The sequence below is a fragment of the Ambystoma mexicanum genome, chromosome 8 (assembly GCF_040938575.1).
Source record: "Ambystoma mexicanum isolate Mex_15411 chromosome 8, UKY_AmexF1_1, whole genome shotgun sequence".
Taxonomy (NCBI): Eukaryota; Metazoa; Chordata; class Amphibia; order Caudata; family Ambystomatidae; genus Ambystoma; species Ambystoma mexicanum.
Genome location: NC_090929.1, coordinates 89,097,939 through 89,113,727, shown reverse-complemented (window position 1 = coordinate 89,113,727; position 15,789 = coordinate 89,097,939). Strand labels below are relative to the sequence as shown.

Below are 15,789 nucleotides of genomic sequence, written 5' to 3'. Positions count from 1 at the left end.
CATTATGAGTTGGAAGGTGGTAGTAAAAGGTACTGCCTGTTTCTATGGTCCGCTAATAATGGGTTCATGAGGCTTTTACCACATGCTATATTTTGGAAATACTGCACGCTTTAAATACCAATTCTGCATATTCCACAAATATTTACCTGAACAAAAAGGTGGGGATTCACCGTTTTTTATCCCCTGCAGCAGGGGGAAATGTCTTGCCTTTTAAGGGCCTCATCACAGGTTTGATGGTAGCCGTTAAATGCGGCGGTAACACTGTTACTGCCACATTTACCGCTCCACCCAATCTCGAGTCCGCCGACACGCTGGAAAAATGCAACTTTTCACTGCAATTACCGCTGGTGGTATTACTGCATGGTAATTGCGCCGAGAATTCCTCATTGGGTCCAATCGACCCAAAGGACAATGGGGAGTAACAGTTAGTGCCCAACCCGTGATCCAGCAGTAATACCGTCAGACAGATGGACGGTAGCGCAAATAAAATTGGGCGGTATCCCAAACAGGATACGGCCCAACTCATGGTGAGGCCTTAAGTGAAGGTGTGCACAAGTGCATCCTAATGGTTGCAATTTAATAGAATTTTGCTTTGCAAAGCCACGAAGGTCCATTAGGCATCTAAGCTCTGGGAAAAGTTGGGGTGAAAGCTTGGTGATTGGCAGAGGAGTGTTTTCACTTCTGAATAAAAGGTCATGGGGTGATTGATGTGTGGAATGTTCTGGCAGGACATTCCATATTTTGCTTCCCAGACTTGTGAACGAGCTTTCCAGGGCTCGGACACATTGATGACCTGAACAGATCTTACTTCAGCACATATCTCCTCTTCTGTCACACCATTTGCCTACGGAGAATAAGGTCCTGATGTCCCTGGCCGGGGCTTAATGCCCCATAAGTCAGAGAAGATTGATGCGCTTTGCGACTGCTACGGTGCTGTATGTAATAATAATGAGAACAATATGTCTACTCCCAGATCCATGGTTTTTCTGGGATGGCGCTGCGTGAAATTTTTCCCAAGATACGTGGTAGGTCCTCCATGTGGATGTATGTGATTTCTTCAAAGATATTTCACCTAATGGAGATTTCACCGAATTCATTTCACCGAAAACGAAATCTACTTATAACTTTTTATATTTTTTCTTTTTTTATAATGCGGGGAGACACCCCACACCCCCTCCTCACCCCTCTCTATCCTAACGTATACCCTTAGCCCACACCCCACCTATTATGCATTACACATAAACTATTTCCCCAACCATTTTCGGTGAAATTGATTCATTGAAATGGTATTAGAAAAAATCTACGGTAACATGTCCATGCACCCCATTGTGATCCAGGGTTGAGCTTTTAAGGAGACTCTGGTTCCAAGAGGGAGCCAGTGAAGCCCCTTGTGGCATTAGTCACAGTTCTGTCCACAGTGTTTAGTGGCATTGTTGGGTATGTTGGTGTACACCACGGAAGAACACTTTACAATTCCCTACTTTGGCTCCAATAATGGAACTTGTGCTGAGGACACATTGTCTTCTGAAAGCTAGGACATGAGCTGTCATAAGAGCATGAGATGACTCCTGGCTGGGCTAAGCATAGAGCGTTCATAGATAGTGGTGAATCAAGGGAGACTCTTAAGGATTTAGATGGTTTTTCTGGCGATAGATATATGAGAGACCATTCAACTAATGGTATTCTTGTTCCACTCTACTGTGAGATTGTTTGTTGAAAACTAACTCAAATTCTTTTTGGGACTTGTTCATATTCTAACTGCTGTCCTGCATTCCACACTAAATGGTGGCAAAACAAGTCTGCATGTTTTCATATCGGCATATATACCGGTAACCTTGAAAATGATCTAAGCGTCATCAACATACTTATGGAATCATACACCTTCTCTAGTGAGCAGGTTGTGTATGGGCTTTGTGTAGACAGGAAAACAGAGTGGAGATAGACAGAACCCTCAGCAACACCAGAATTACTGAAAGCCAAATGTATTGATCCTAATCTGGGATGCTCTGTTGCAGAGGAACATGTTTATACATATGTATATGTTCCTGACATCCCCACCACCTCCCTCATTCTGGAGAGCAGGCTGGGGGGCGATCGATGATGTCAAACAGAGCCGACACGCATGACAGCAGCAACATGAATGTCCAGTGATGAGAGTAGGTTTTTCTGACCTCCAATAGTGCAGTTTCTGTAACTTTGCAAGACACATGAACAGGATGGTAGCCTGGAGTGCAGTGGCAGCTGCTCCATCCATTATCTTAACAAGGAAAGCCATGTCGGTGATAGGTCCTTCATTTTTAAACTTTTTTGGTTGGACGCATATACAGCTTTTTCAGGGAGGAAGTCCCCCAGGCATTTTTTGAAGTCCTCTGGGATAATGCCACTTATAAATGAAACTTAAGGGACACAAATCTTGGGTGGGAGCCGCAAAGTGAGTGACAAGCAGGATATCTCAGAATTCGTATAATTTACACTCTTATCATATCATACAAAATGTTGCAGTGCGTAATGTGAAAGGTGCGCAGAGACGGGATCCTATCTCGGCGCATAGAAGGGAGCTTGATTGGCTCCTGGTTGAGGCTAGAGTTAGTTTTAATACAAATTCTATTACTCATAAATGCCTGTTGGTACAAGCTCCAGCATATCTAAAATACTGTTTTACTCTTCAACAATTGGCTAGAGTCACCCGGTCCAGGGACTCGATGCTATTGGTCTGTCCTAGGAGCAAGCGAGCCAGAGGCAAAGGGTCTTCATTTGCAGTACCAGCTGCCTTGGCCTGCAATAAGCTCCCACTGGACCTGCGCATGGAAGAAAATGTGCTTAACTTTTCGGAAGCACTTAAAGACACAACTGTTTATATAATTGTAAGCTAGTTTGTATTTGTAGCTGTTTGTCTATATCTCCTGCACCCTGATGCCTGTGGGCTCCGGCGCATAACAAAAAAATAAATAAATACAAATAAAATAAATTAATAAATACATCTGTCATTATTTATTTATTGACCACCCTTAACCCTTAACATGGGTAGTTCATTCCCCTCAATCAAAAGTGCCACACAATATATCTTTAAAGTTCTATCTAGCCCTGTCTCTGACTCATATATAGCCGCTCCCCGCTGCCACAGATGGCCAAGAACCAGGCCGGTGTAGAGAAAGAATATATATTTATTAAATAATACGTCCAATCAATCTTTGTACAAAATTACCAATCACACCACCTCATTCCATGGCCCAAATGCTTTTCTTTCCTAACAAATCTTTTTCTCTTTATACAATTGAAAACCCTGGTTGGTTCAGGAGAACAGAGATCGCAGACATTTTCATCCAAAATCCTGTACAGTATTCCTTCCTGGGATTCTTTTCCTCGCATGTTATATAGAACCCCTGGACTATGGGGTATTTCAATTACTTGGGTCGCTCACAAAATACTTGTAATGCATGAAATACTTTGCATGAGATTCACTTTATAACATGTTGCGCTTTGAAATCTGACCAGATCATACCCTTAACAATACACCTTACCTAAAGTTGGTTGAAATAACATACAATACTTTTCTTACTGGTAAAAAACAATTTCACACATACATCGATCTGCATTCTCATCTCCCTGCACGCTTTGCAATGCTTTACAGTAATGGAGCAGAACAGACAGCACATGCATCACCTATGTAACCTTTCTTCCTTAGGCCCTATGCAAGGCAACATCTCTTCTATCAGGGTCACTTTCTAACTCTCTGCAGAGAGTGTGCCTTTTTCAATGAGGGACTTCACTTTGTTCCATTTAGCAAGATCTACCCCAGCACCAAAAACACAGATATTCAATTACATTCAGCACCCCTCTGCTTAGAGGCCAGTTCTGGGGTTGGCAAGGGAAATAGGTGTATCTGATGACATTAACAGACTGTAGTTTTTATAAACTCTGGGAATGAGTACGTTAACTTTGAATGTTAACAAATCCACCCTGTGTCATTTGGCAATAAGGGAAGTTAATGAAATTATCAAAATATATTAATGGGCTAGTTCCTCACCCCCACCCACTAATTAATGGGAAGGTATTAACTCAAACAGATCCCCCACACACTTGGTTCTGGTAGACACACTACTTACATTGAAAATCTCTGTTTCTGGTGCTCAGGAAAGGAATTAGGACTGCATGCTCAGGGGAACGTATGGGGTCTCGTCAAACAGCCTCTCCAGGTTCAGTCATCAGCCTCCAGCATTCACCCCTCTCTTGGGCTCTCCTTGCTCATAGGGCCCATTTAGTGTTTAGTCTTTCCCAATTGCTGTCTCCCAGGCAAGGTTAATCCTGCAGCAATGTATCAGTCATTCCACTGACATGTTTTCAATCAATGCAAGTGATTCGCATTGTGCAATGCATTTTATTGACCCCCCCCCATCCTAAATGGTGAAATTAGCAGGTGCCAGCTGCTTGGCCCTCTGTTTTCATTGTACACCAATTATCCTCTTTTCCCCAAATGGCCGGACCTCTCTCTGTGGATAGGCTTTTGGAGTTATGAAGCTTAAATCTCAGGAGGATAGCTCAGGGGCAACGTGCTCTCCTTCGAAGCAAGACGACACAGAGCAACACAGGTTCGAACCCTGGGTCCGTGCTTAGAAACTTCTTGATATTAAGCATGTTATAATTAACCAATCATATCATATTATGGGAGTGATTAATCCCCCCACTGGCGTTTTATATTTTTACGCATGTCAATTTTGTATTAAAAAAAGTCCTGCATGGCAACTTTCTTTATTTTGCACATAAACCTTACATCATATATAATTTTGGGTTCCTCTAATCATGCCGCTCATAAGAACTAACTACCGTCTCGGCAGGCGGTTCGCAGGTGTGAACAAACATTTTTTGCAGTCGACACATGCATAATAAAAGTCATTATCACCAACTTTTACATCTAGTCAAATGATTCACTAAGCTAACATCTCCCTGAGTTTCTGTTTCACCAAATGTTCTGGGGAGCTATGAACACATTTTGGGTTGTACCTTAAGTTCTCAAAGTTGAATTTTAATAAGAATTAAATCAACAGAACGCTCCCGTAATAATCTTAAAAATGGCACCTGAATTCCTCTGTAATCAACCTAGTTGCTGAGAAAATACCTAAAGTATGATTCTATATGGAACCCCATAGCAAACGAATATATACATATTCTTCCATCAATTATACATTTAGGCTTCTTTCTCACGAATATTAGCTCTGTGCATCTGCTATCTTTGTTGACTTTAACTTGTAATTACAGCCATTAATCAGTCCTGCAAGTCAGGGTCTGTAGGAGTCATCCTCATCTTGTTAGGCCACGTTGCTCACCTTTGCCCTCTCAGCACCATGCAGCAGTCCTGTAATTTACCATTTGTTATTCCAGCCCTAGTCCACACAGAAAATCAACTGGAAATCCTTATTTTTCTTAAAGTTTTCCTTCCATTAATGGATGCACTGTTCATCGCTGTGTCATATGCTGTCCTCATACATCCACCACTGTGAGCTTCACAAGGACAAGAGCAGAGCCTGGCAAAATTGTGGAAAGGTAAAAATGTCTCATGGGTTAAACCAGCCTTTCCATGCACATAAGACTTGCACTTTGAATGTTACATTTATATCACACACAAGGACGTGCATTTATTTTTTTATAAAATTACATCTCGCCATCACTGCTCATTTTTCCATCATGAGCTGTTCACATTATTCTGGCAGAGAGATGTTTTTTCTTCTTTCCATGTGTTCATCATTTTAGGCCCCCCAAAATGCCCCTTTTCCATTATCACAGTTTCTGTGTTAGTAAATGCCACACTTTTAGACACAAGTCCTTTATATTCAAAGGTAAGCAATCTCGAGCTCTGACAATGGCATGCAAAGCCCAATCAGTAAGTGAATTTCTCTTTATTGGAAAACAGAATTCTGTTATGTGGCAGATGCGAATAAAATGTTGTCTTTTCTTCCCAGTTTGACAGTCATCTCAATGCATTTCCAATGCTCTAGAGCAGGGGTGCACCACTGAATTTGACAAAGGGTCGAAAGTACCTTACATGAGGGCTATACTGGGCCGAAAAGTAAATGTGGGCGGGGCGGTATGCGTGGCATGGCACGAGGCTTTTTAAACCCCCAATTTGTATTAAACACATGGAAAAAGAATATGTTTTTGAGGGGTAACAATTTTTAAATGCATTTCAAACTTACATTTTGTACTACACATTTTCCATTGTTATAATTTATTTCTATTTAGTTATTGTATCTCGTCTGTTTAATTACCTTATATATATTTTATTGACCCTAGATTGGACATTCCGTTATTTTGGACTGCTATAGTTTGCTGTTTGGGTTGCCCAAGAGGAGTATGGCCTTCGTTGAGTCAGGTTTCCTCAAAAAGCAAAGGATGAACATCTCCTAACTGTGCCTGTTTTAGCTTTATTATTGGTTCACTCTTGGTGTGCAACACTATGCCCCATGGCTCCCACCCCCAACCAAACACTATGCCCCATGGCCCCCTCACCCTCAACCAAACACTATGCCCCATGGCTCCTTCAACTCCCAACCAAACACTATGCCCCATGTCCCCCTCAATCCCCAACAAAACACTATGCCCCATTGCCCCACCCCTCAACCAAACACTATGCCCCATGGCCCCCACCCCTCAACCAAACACTATGCCCCATGGCCCCACCCCTCAACCAAACACTATGCCCCATGGCACCCTCACCCCCAACCAAACACTATGCCCCATGGCACCCTCACCCCTCAACCAAACACTATGCCCCATGGCCCCCTCACCCCCAACCAAACACTATGCCCCATGGCCCCCACCCAGCAACCAAACACTATGCCCCATGGCCCCCTCACCCCTCAACCAAACACTATGCCCCATGGCCCCCTCACTCGCAACCAAACACTGTGCCCAGTGGCTCCTTCAACCCCCAACCAAACACTATGCCCCATGTCCCCCTAAATCCCCAACAAAACACTATGCCCCATTGCCCCCACCCCTCAACCAAACACTATGCCCCATGGCCCCCACCCCTCAACCAAACACTATGCCCCATGGCCCCCACCCCTCAACCAAACACTATCCCCCATGGCACCCTCACCCCCAACCAAACAATATGCCCCATGACTCCCTCAACCCCCAACCAAACACAACAAATCAGCACCCATACAGACCCGAACCCCCCACCCCCAACTCCGAACCCCCACCCCTGAGCCCCCCACACCCTAACTCAGCACACACACAAACATGCACCCATACAGACCCGAACACCCCACCCCCCAACTCAGCAGACTCTCAAACATGCAAACATACAGACCCAAACCCCCCACCCCCAAATCAGCAGACACACTCTCAAGCAGGCACACATACAGACCCGAACCCCCCACCCCCCAACTGAGCACACACACAAACATGCACCCATACAGACCCGAACCCCCACCCCCCAAATCAGCACGCTCTCAAACAAGCACCCATACAGACCCAAACCCCCCACCCCCAAACTCAGCACACACACAAACATGCACCCATACAGACCCGAACCCCCACACCCCCAACTCAGCACACAGACTCTCAAGAATGCACCGATACAGACCCGAACCCCCCACCCTCCAAATCAGCACACTCTCACCTCCAAACATTCATACACATCCAACACCCCCCACCCCGCATCTCAACATACACACAAAAAACATTCAAATACAAACATTCATACACATCCGACACCCCCGCATCTCAACATACACACAAAAAACATTCAAATCCAAACATTCATACACATCCGACACCCCCGCATCTCAACATACACACAAAACACATTAAAATCCAAACATTCATACACATCCGACACCCCCTCAACCCGGCATCTCAACATACACACACAAACATACAGCAAAACAGACCCGACACACAAACACAAACAGACCACTTACTGGAGACGTGCTGGAAGGCAGGTAAACTGGAAGTCGCTGGAATCGTACTACGGCTGGCGTGGTCCAAGGCTGAAATGCCTTCCGGCATCAAGCCTTATGGACCACACCAGCCGTAGTGCTGGCCCTCCATTGGTGCAGCACACACGCACTACGTGGCTCGTAGGAGCGACGTGGTGTGTGTGTGCTGAGCCAATGAGGGCCAGTGTTTTGTCCGGCCCGGAAGACAACAAAGACTTTCCTAATGGAGGGCGGCCGATGCTGCTTGTGGGCCGCCCTCCATTAGGAAAGTCTTTGTGCCTCGCGGGCCGGACAAAAGAGCATGGCCGTATGTTGTGCACCCATGCTCTAGAGTGTTGAAGCCCAACGTGGCCCAATGCATCTCCTTTGGCTGTGGGCGAAATATATCCCACATATCAAGATGTCAAAAGACATGTCAACCATCTTGCTCGCAACCCAACATCTTACCGGATAACTTGGGTAAAATTTCAAATGCACATCAAAGGCCTATCCCTTTTGATCTGTGTCTGTCTACAAAGGCATACATGCTATTGCCCCTTCAAATAAGCTATACTCTTACCTTTGTTTAAAAGTAATATCGCTTGACCTTTTCAGGTCAGCAAGTTTTAGCTCTTTTTCTTCCCTACCTTTTCTTGCATTTAATCCTTGCATCCACTGGGAGCCAGTGAAGAGATTTCAGAGCTGGAGAGATACGATCCCAGGGCTTGAGGCCAAGGACAAGTCTCGCAGTCCTGTTCTGGATGAGTTGCAAGGGGCGGAGAGTATAGGCAGGAAGATTTAGAAAGAGGCTGTTGCAATAATCCAGCCTAGAGAGAACCAGAGCTTGGGATACCATGAGCTTCTGGGGGAAGGAGAGGAAAGGCAGAGTACCTCTGAGGAGGTGCAGTCAGAAATTTGACTTTTTAGAGACCTCAGAGATGTGGGTGGAGAAGGAAAGGGTGGAGTCAAAGATGACCCTGAGGTTCTTAGCCTCGCAGGTGGGGGTAGGAGGAGGGCCAAGGGAGGCCAGCCAGAGAGTGAGGGGAAAGGATGGTGAAGGTGTGCCGATGAGGAGGATCTCCGTCTTGCTGGCATTCAGACAAAGATCATTGGCGGCACACCAATCTTGAATGGCAGTTAGGCAATCAGAGATGGGAGAGGGAGAGGAGGTTGCAGAGGGCAGCCTGAAAATGAGTTGAGTGTCGTCAGTGTAGCACTGCATGGACTTTATGCAAGGATTACATTCAAAACCCTCTGCATTGTCCACAAGGCTTTATGGGGCCTGGGTCCAAAATACCATCAGCTATCCCTCCGCAAATACCTCCCCTCTCGAGCTCTTCGCTCCTCTACCTCCAACTTACTCAGGGTCAGTCGTTTTTCTACTAAACAAACTGGGGCAGATCTCTGTCTTCGGCTGGGGCCTCCCTCTGGAACAGCCTCCCTGCCACTCTAAAACTTGAGGAGAACCATCTATGGTTCCGGAAGCACCTCAAGACCTTCCTTTTTTCTTCTGCCTTCGCCCCCCCTCCCCCCTGCTGATCTGTTCTCTCTTGGCACCGTGCACCTGGCCACCCTCTGTCCTTTGGGCCCAGGTACTTGCTCACCCTGTCACCCTCCCGCACTGCCTCCGGGCCACCCCTTGCACTGGGGTCTGTATCTGTACCCATACAGCCCCCCCCCCTTTTCTTCCTGCACTTATCAGACCTACCCTGTCTGCTGCCTTAAACCTAGCACTTGCCCATTGCTGGCTGTACTACCACTGTTTGTTGCCTCTATTATTTATTTTATTGTTATTTATCTGTTTCTCCTCTGCTTCGCACTTTCCACCTCTCCCCCCTTCCATGCACTTTTCCCCTCCCCCCTGTCCTATGCACTTGCGCATTCTCAATGTCACTGGGCCTAGAAAGGTCGCTGTTTTGTTCTCCCCTGTTCCCCTCCCTTGCCTTGTCGCGCTCTGAAACACTTGTGTACGAGCGCGATAGAAATAAAATATCTATCAATCAATCAAAACCTTTTATAATGCAGATTATTCAAACTGAAGCTCCCACTGAGTTCCAGGATTCCCTGGAAAGGAACATGCTTTCCTCTGATGCCCAATCAGGAATTTTCCCCCAGGGTGGCGGGGTAACGGGGGTTGGCAGAGATCTCAGGGCATCAGGAAGAAGGTACCGAAATTGAGAGGCCGTGGCTGCTTAGTGGCCTTAATTCGTCTTGGTCTTGCGCCTAGAGATGGCGTTTCGAGGGGTGGCTATGGCCTGTATTTGGGTTTTTGTCAGGGGCAGAGGTCCTCAAGAACCAACTGAGTTAGTTTATCTATGATCCGTGGGGACCCCTGCGCTGACCTGACCGGCGGCTGCATGATAACTGGCTTTGCTTGAACTGTGATAAGACAAGAGATCCTCCTTCTAGGCGCTTCAAGTCTGGAGAGTCTGCTCTTCCCTCTGGTACTGACTCTTGGTTCAGGCCCATACAAGTGCCATCTATGCACAACCTTGCATCAGAAACTCAGATAAAAGCTGTGCCCAAGTAGGCCCATTTTCAACCTTTGCACTCTTTCCAAATTCGGGCCTCCCCCCCCCCCCCCAAGTTCATTGCAACCCTCTGATTCAGTCTGTGGCCCTCTCTCATATTTACTCCTGTGCAGAAATCTGTGACCACCGTTCAAGCCCTCCAGAGATAGAGCCACTGGGCCTCCAGCTCCCAGCTGACCTGCAAATGCATTGCAGAGTAATGGCTCTGCTCTCAGACTATCCGTCTGACCTTGTATCTATTACCACACCTCTGCCTTGTCTGAATAGGAACGCTGACCCCAAAATGTTATCTCCCCGTGTTGGCATTACAGCTTTAAAGGTGGCAGGCACCAAGCTCTGCAGCGGCCTGCTCAGTTCCTGCAAGACATATGTTCTGCCAAGCAAGCTAAAAAACGTGCTGAATCGGTTCAGTCAACTAACCCTTATTTCCTGGACTTGGCACTTAATATCAGAACCAGTGGTGCCTTAGTACCTGAGTAAAAGGGACACTCGCCCTGCCCGCCCCCATATTTATTAGAAGCCCCTATTTAACAATGCATAGTTGCCAGCTGTGTGGCCTCAGTGCCCTGCGTTGCCCGCAGACTCCAGGAACGCTTGCGCACAGTGACCTGACCTCTGACCTCTCCTAAGGGCAGAAGCAGGCTGCTCTTGAAAGGGTTTCTTTTCTTTATACTTCATGTGGGATGGGCTCATGAACTCTGGGAACCGAAGCAGATCATCCTTTTACAGACTAATGGCAACTGCATGCGGGGGTGCGGGGGGCGGGGGGGGGTAGAGGCGTGGGCTGCCTCTGCTGGTAACTTATTCATTTAAGAAACCTATTTACTCTTCAGCCCTGATTCCTCTTGAAATCGGTAGCTTGCAAGATCTGAACTTTGCAGTTATTCACTGGACTGTTAACACATGGGTGGGTGTATGTGTGTGCGTGTGTGTACGCGTGTAAAATGAAGAACACACTACTTGCCTCTTTTTTTTAACCAAGTGTAAGGACGGTAATATTTGTTTGTTTCGGTGCTCTGCGTAGGACTGACATGGTGCCATGCGGGCGTTTTGCAAAACCGCATCACACTTAAAAGCCACTGCAAACAGAAGGGTGCAGCAGAGGAACTGCACTGGGGTCACTGCTCCAGGGCCCTCACGAGGGGCCTTGCGATTTTTCCAAAACCAAGTCCTGGTTCGCAGTCTTGTCACACAAAGGGGAAGTGGTGGCTGTTAAGCCTTTTAGCCATCGCCAAAGACGAGTGAGCAGCAAACCGCAATGCTTGTGTGGTGTCTTGGGAGAACTCACTCCAAGAAATGTTGAAAGTAATCGTTTCATTTCGGAGCACACGTGTCAGAATAAATGTGATAAAAAGCCGATGTAATGTTAGGCAATGCTGAAGAGGCGCTTCTGATGCCAGACCTGCCACAATATTGTTCTATGTCATTTCATCGACACCCATTTTTATGACAGGTGTTTTTACGACACGTTTTTGCCCCCAAAAAATCAGGGAAATTTGTTTACAATTATTTTTGGGGGTTCCCCCTGCAGGCCCCTTTCCTCTACCTATTTGTTGTTATTCCCGACCCGCCCAACCCTTTACACGCCCTTTCGCACGCCCCCCTCGAAAACATTTAGAAAGGTTTTTTCGGCAAAAACCTGTCGTAAAAACACTCGTCGTTAAAATGGGTGTCGATGAAAGGACGCCGTACCCACAATACACAGCAGCATTTCATGTAAATTGTAAAATAGTCATTTTAAATGATTCTTACTTTAAACAAATCCATGTAACACAAAACTGAGAAATCCACCGTATTGAAATGTGATTTCGTGCACCGAGAGTTACAAGAAGCAGATGAACATAATGTGGAATTCTAATAAGAGATTGTACATGTCCGAAACTGAAGTTGCTTGTTTAAACACATGGCAGACTTCCATGTTAGTTAATGAGAATTAAAACCGAACAGGAGCAAACCGTTTTTCAAACAAGCTGATGCAGTCTGAAATTATTTTTCTATGGGCAAAGCTGCCGTTCTGATCGCTTGATCAAGGACTCTTATATATGTACAGCTGACAGAGAACATTGGCTTACTTTCAATGGAAAGTAACAACCAGGACAGCCAGTGCAGCTGAGTGCATGAATGATGCTCACTTGTGAGCATGGTATTGGTTAACAGGGAAAAGGGGGTGGAACAATGTGAGGTCCAAATCCTTTATAAGCCAGCGGTACAAGGCAGCAAGATCCACTTCTCAGAAGAGGCCGGCGGATGCCTCACTCCATGTCCAGATGGCAGCAGAACCTGGAGATCACATCTGATCCCACAAGACTTGACTACCGCCTGTAAGAGAGCAGGCAGCAAATTCGACAGACTGTAGTTCTAGTCCATGGGCATAAAATGGGCACTTTGGCAATTATTGCAAAATCTGGTTTGTAATGCTTGCTTCAGTAATTTGGGGGCGGAAATAAATTACAGAGCTGAACTGCTTTGCAAACCAGAAGCAAACACTGTTCGTATGCCTTCACCCTGAGACCGTAAACTAGACGATAAAAATGTGGCACTTTTCAAAATTGAACTTTTTAATTGTTTTGATATTTTGGGGTTGACATAAGCCTTTTTTAACCTTTTTGCGACATACATTTTTCTTTGACATGGTTACACCATGTTTTTTTTGGTTGGTTAAGACTTTCAACTTTCCCTCTGCTGGTGAAACACTGAGCTTATCGTGGTACGAGTTTCAGAATAGTGTGTAAAGATGCAAGTCCAGCGTCCCAAGTACAGGCTGTGAAAGATATTTTAGCAGAGCCTTAAACCTGGGTAGTGATGTGGTGCTCTCGTAGTTTTGTGATGTCACAGGATAATTAGAATATACATATAATTTTTTGCCACACACGCTGTTTCTGATGACATTTGTGCTGGTGCTTCCATCCGCTATACTATTTATATTGACATCAGTCTTCTTAGTCCCAGTCCTGTTAAGGAAAAGGTTAGAATTATCTAATCAGTCTCGCGTAGTCTTCTTAACATCATGACCAACAGACTTAGAAGGACTGATATTGCAGTGGTACATATTAGCATTGCTAAAGGAGCTCTTTATTTTGGTGTCTCCACAATAAAAGAATGGCAAGGCCAGTCATGCAGTGATAAGTGTTACCCTGAGAACAACCTGGTGTTATTACCAGATTGTGGGGTTGAGAGTTAGCAAGGCCATGTGAACCAGGGGTCCTCATCCCATCAAGCATCTGGCATCTATGAACACCTCATTGGTCGGACAGAAGTACAGAAAATAAGACGCCTGGGAGTTTCTCAGCAGTCTTTATTGGGTGTAGTTGTAAAACACGCTCTGGACACAATCAAAGAGATTTTGCCTTCAACCTGCTTATATAGGCTATTTGGATGATGCAACATCCTTATGCAAATGACTACCTTGGTTAGAGTATGCGTCTGATAGGTCCTCTTAGTCAGAGAAAAAACACCCCTTCAGTATCATTGGATGGCTCATCTGGTGTACACCAAGCCCACTTTAGCATAGCTGGCATCCACACATTTCTCTGACGCACAAAACTGATAAGCTTATTTTAGAATTGACTAGACACGACTATGACAGTTCTCAACTTCTGCCAATAACACCTTCATCACATCAATGTCTACTCTGTATCTGATTTTCCAGGTCTGGCCAAGTTAGCTAGTGCCTTATACTGTGGAGAAATAGATATGCTCTTTTATATGGTGCCAACATAATACAGAGGTCTCTCAGAATGGTCTGCATGACATACATTGTGCCCTCTTCATTAAGAACATAGATAAATGCATCTAAGTTTTTGATGCTTTATCTGGCTTCATCATTAATCTTGTCTGCATTTCCTGCCAAATTCCAATTGTAACCTCACAAACCTAATTACCTCACTGCGAGATGCTGCCAAAGACTATCTCCAATGAATCAGCCTCTGTTGCTTGTCTGAGAACTCTTGGCATGAGTCATAGGTTTTCACACCCGACTTAGGACTGGACACCATTTTGTACTTGACTTATCCATTTAGGAATATATTTTTCTCTGACATTGTATTAATTCTCCAGGGAGCTATTATTTATTTATTTAAGCATCTCTCACTTTGTATCCCTTATTCATAATATATCTTTATATACTCATGGTATGTATGTGATATTTAAAGCACCCTTCATTTCATGGGTCATCCTAACCCATATATGTGCAGTGCCATGTGCACCATTCACCTAAAATAAAGGCACTACAATCCTGATTTCGACAATAATAGAATCATTTGATCTGCCTATAATGTTATCTATACTCAGTTGAGGGCGTGGGGGTTGGCGCCCCCTATACACGTGCCTCAGAGCCAGGTTCTTATTCCCAAGTGGATGTGGTGTGCATGTCAGCTTGAAGACTTGGGAATTAAAGGGGCTGTATCTCAGACTTGCCTCCTTATCGCCACGAGGGGAGTTCTTCCCCATGCGGTCCTCCCGCATGTTAGTACCCTCAGGGGGACTATAGGTTAGTGGCCTCATGGAGAGGGGCTCCCTCTGGGGAGAAGTGACGCCAGCCTAAGGTTTGTCACAGGTGCTATTGGGGGATAGCTTCTCTTGCTCTAAGTGCTGTGATCCAACTCTCTCCAGGGACCTCTGTTGGGCGCAGCACTGTTCTATGCTGCAACACCTGCCATAGCTGCAGGGTGTGCATTCAGATCACCTTTGGGGTGGCGTTTAGGCTCTGGCATGCAGGGTATGATTGAAATCCTGACAGGGCACCATAGAGCGCTTGTGTAACTCATCACATGCGATTATTGTGTCAGCATTGTTGAACATGCATCTATGCATCAGCATCAAGTTAAGAACTGTATGCAATGGCTATCCAAGGAATTCAGACCCACAGTGAAAACATGCACAGTAGTAGATGTTCTAATGTGTTACATCTCTGGGCGGGCTTATATTTACCAGCAGATGTTCTGGCCAGAATTTGATTTTAACCCCTCAATTGCCAAGGACGAGTATGCTCGTCCTTTTTGCATAGACTTGTATTAAAATGTACAATTATTTCAGTCTTTCTTAGTGTGCAGAGCCCCGCCCTATCCATAACCTTGTATCTCAGTTATCATCATCAAAACATTCCATGGCAGCATGGCAGGCAGCGTGCACAATGGATTCCTATGGAGTCTGCCTGCCTTATGCGGGTGCATAAACTTGGTGGGGCTCTCCAGCATTTGTGGCAGCATGAAAATCCATGCCTGCACAAATGCTGGAGTTTTTGTATGGCAGAGAGGAAGGGAGGTAGTGGAAACGCAAGTTGCGTTCTGTCCCTCCACTATACAAATGAGCCTTAACGTGAATGAATGGCAGAAAAG

General features: G+C 45.5%; 1 protein-coding gene across 8 annotated transcripts in view; it reads left to right on the top strand.

Annotated features, from left to right (window-relative positions):
* RALGPS1 (Ral GEF with PH domain and SH3 binding motif 1) overlaps positions 1-15,789 on the top strand; it is a 2,625,553-nt gene that overhangs the window by 1,110,548 nt on the left and 1,499,216 nt on the right. The window lies entirely within an intron of this gene.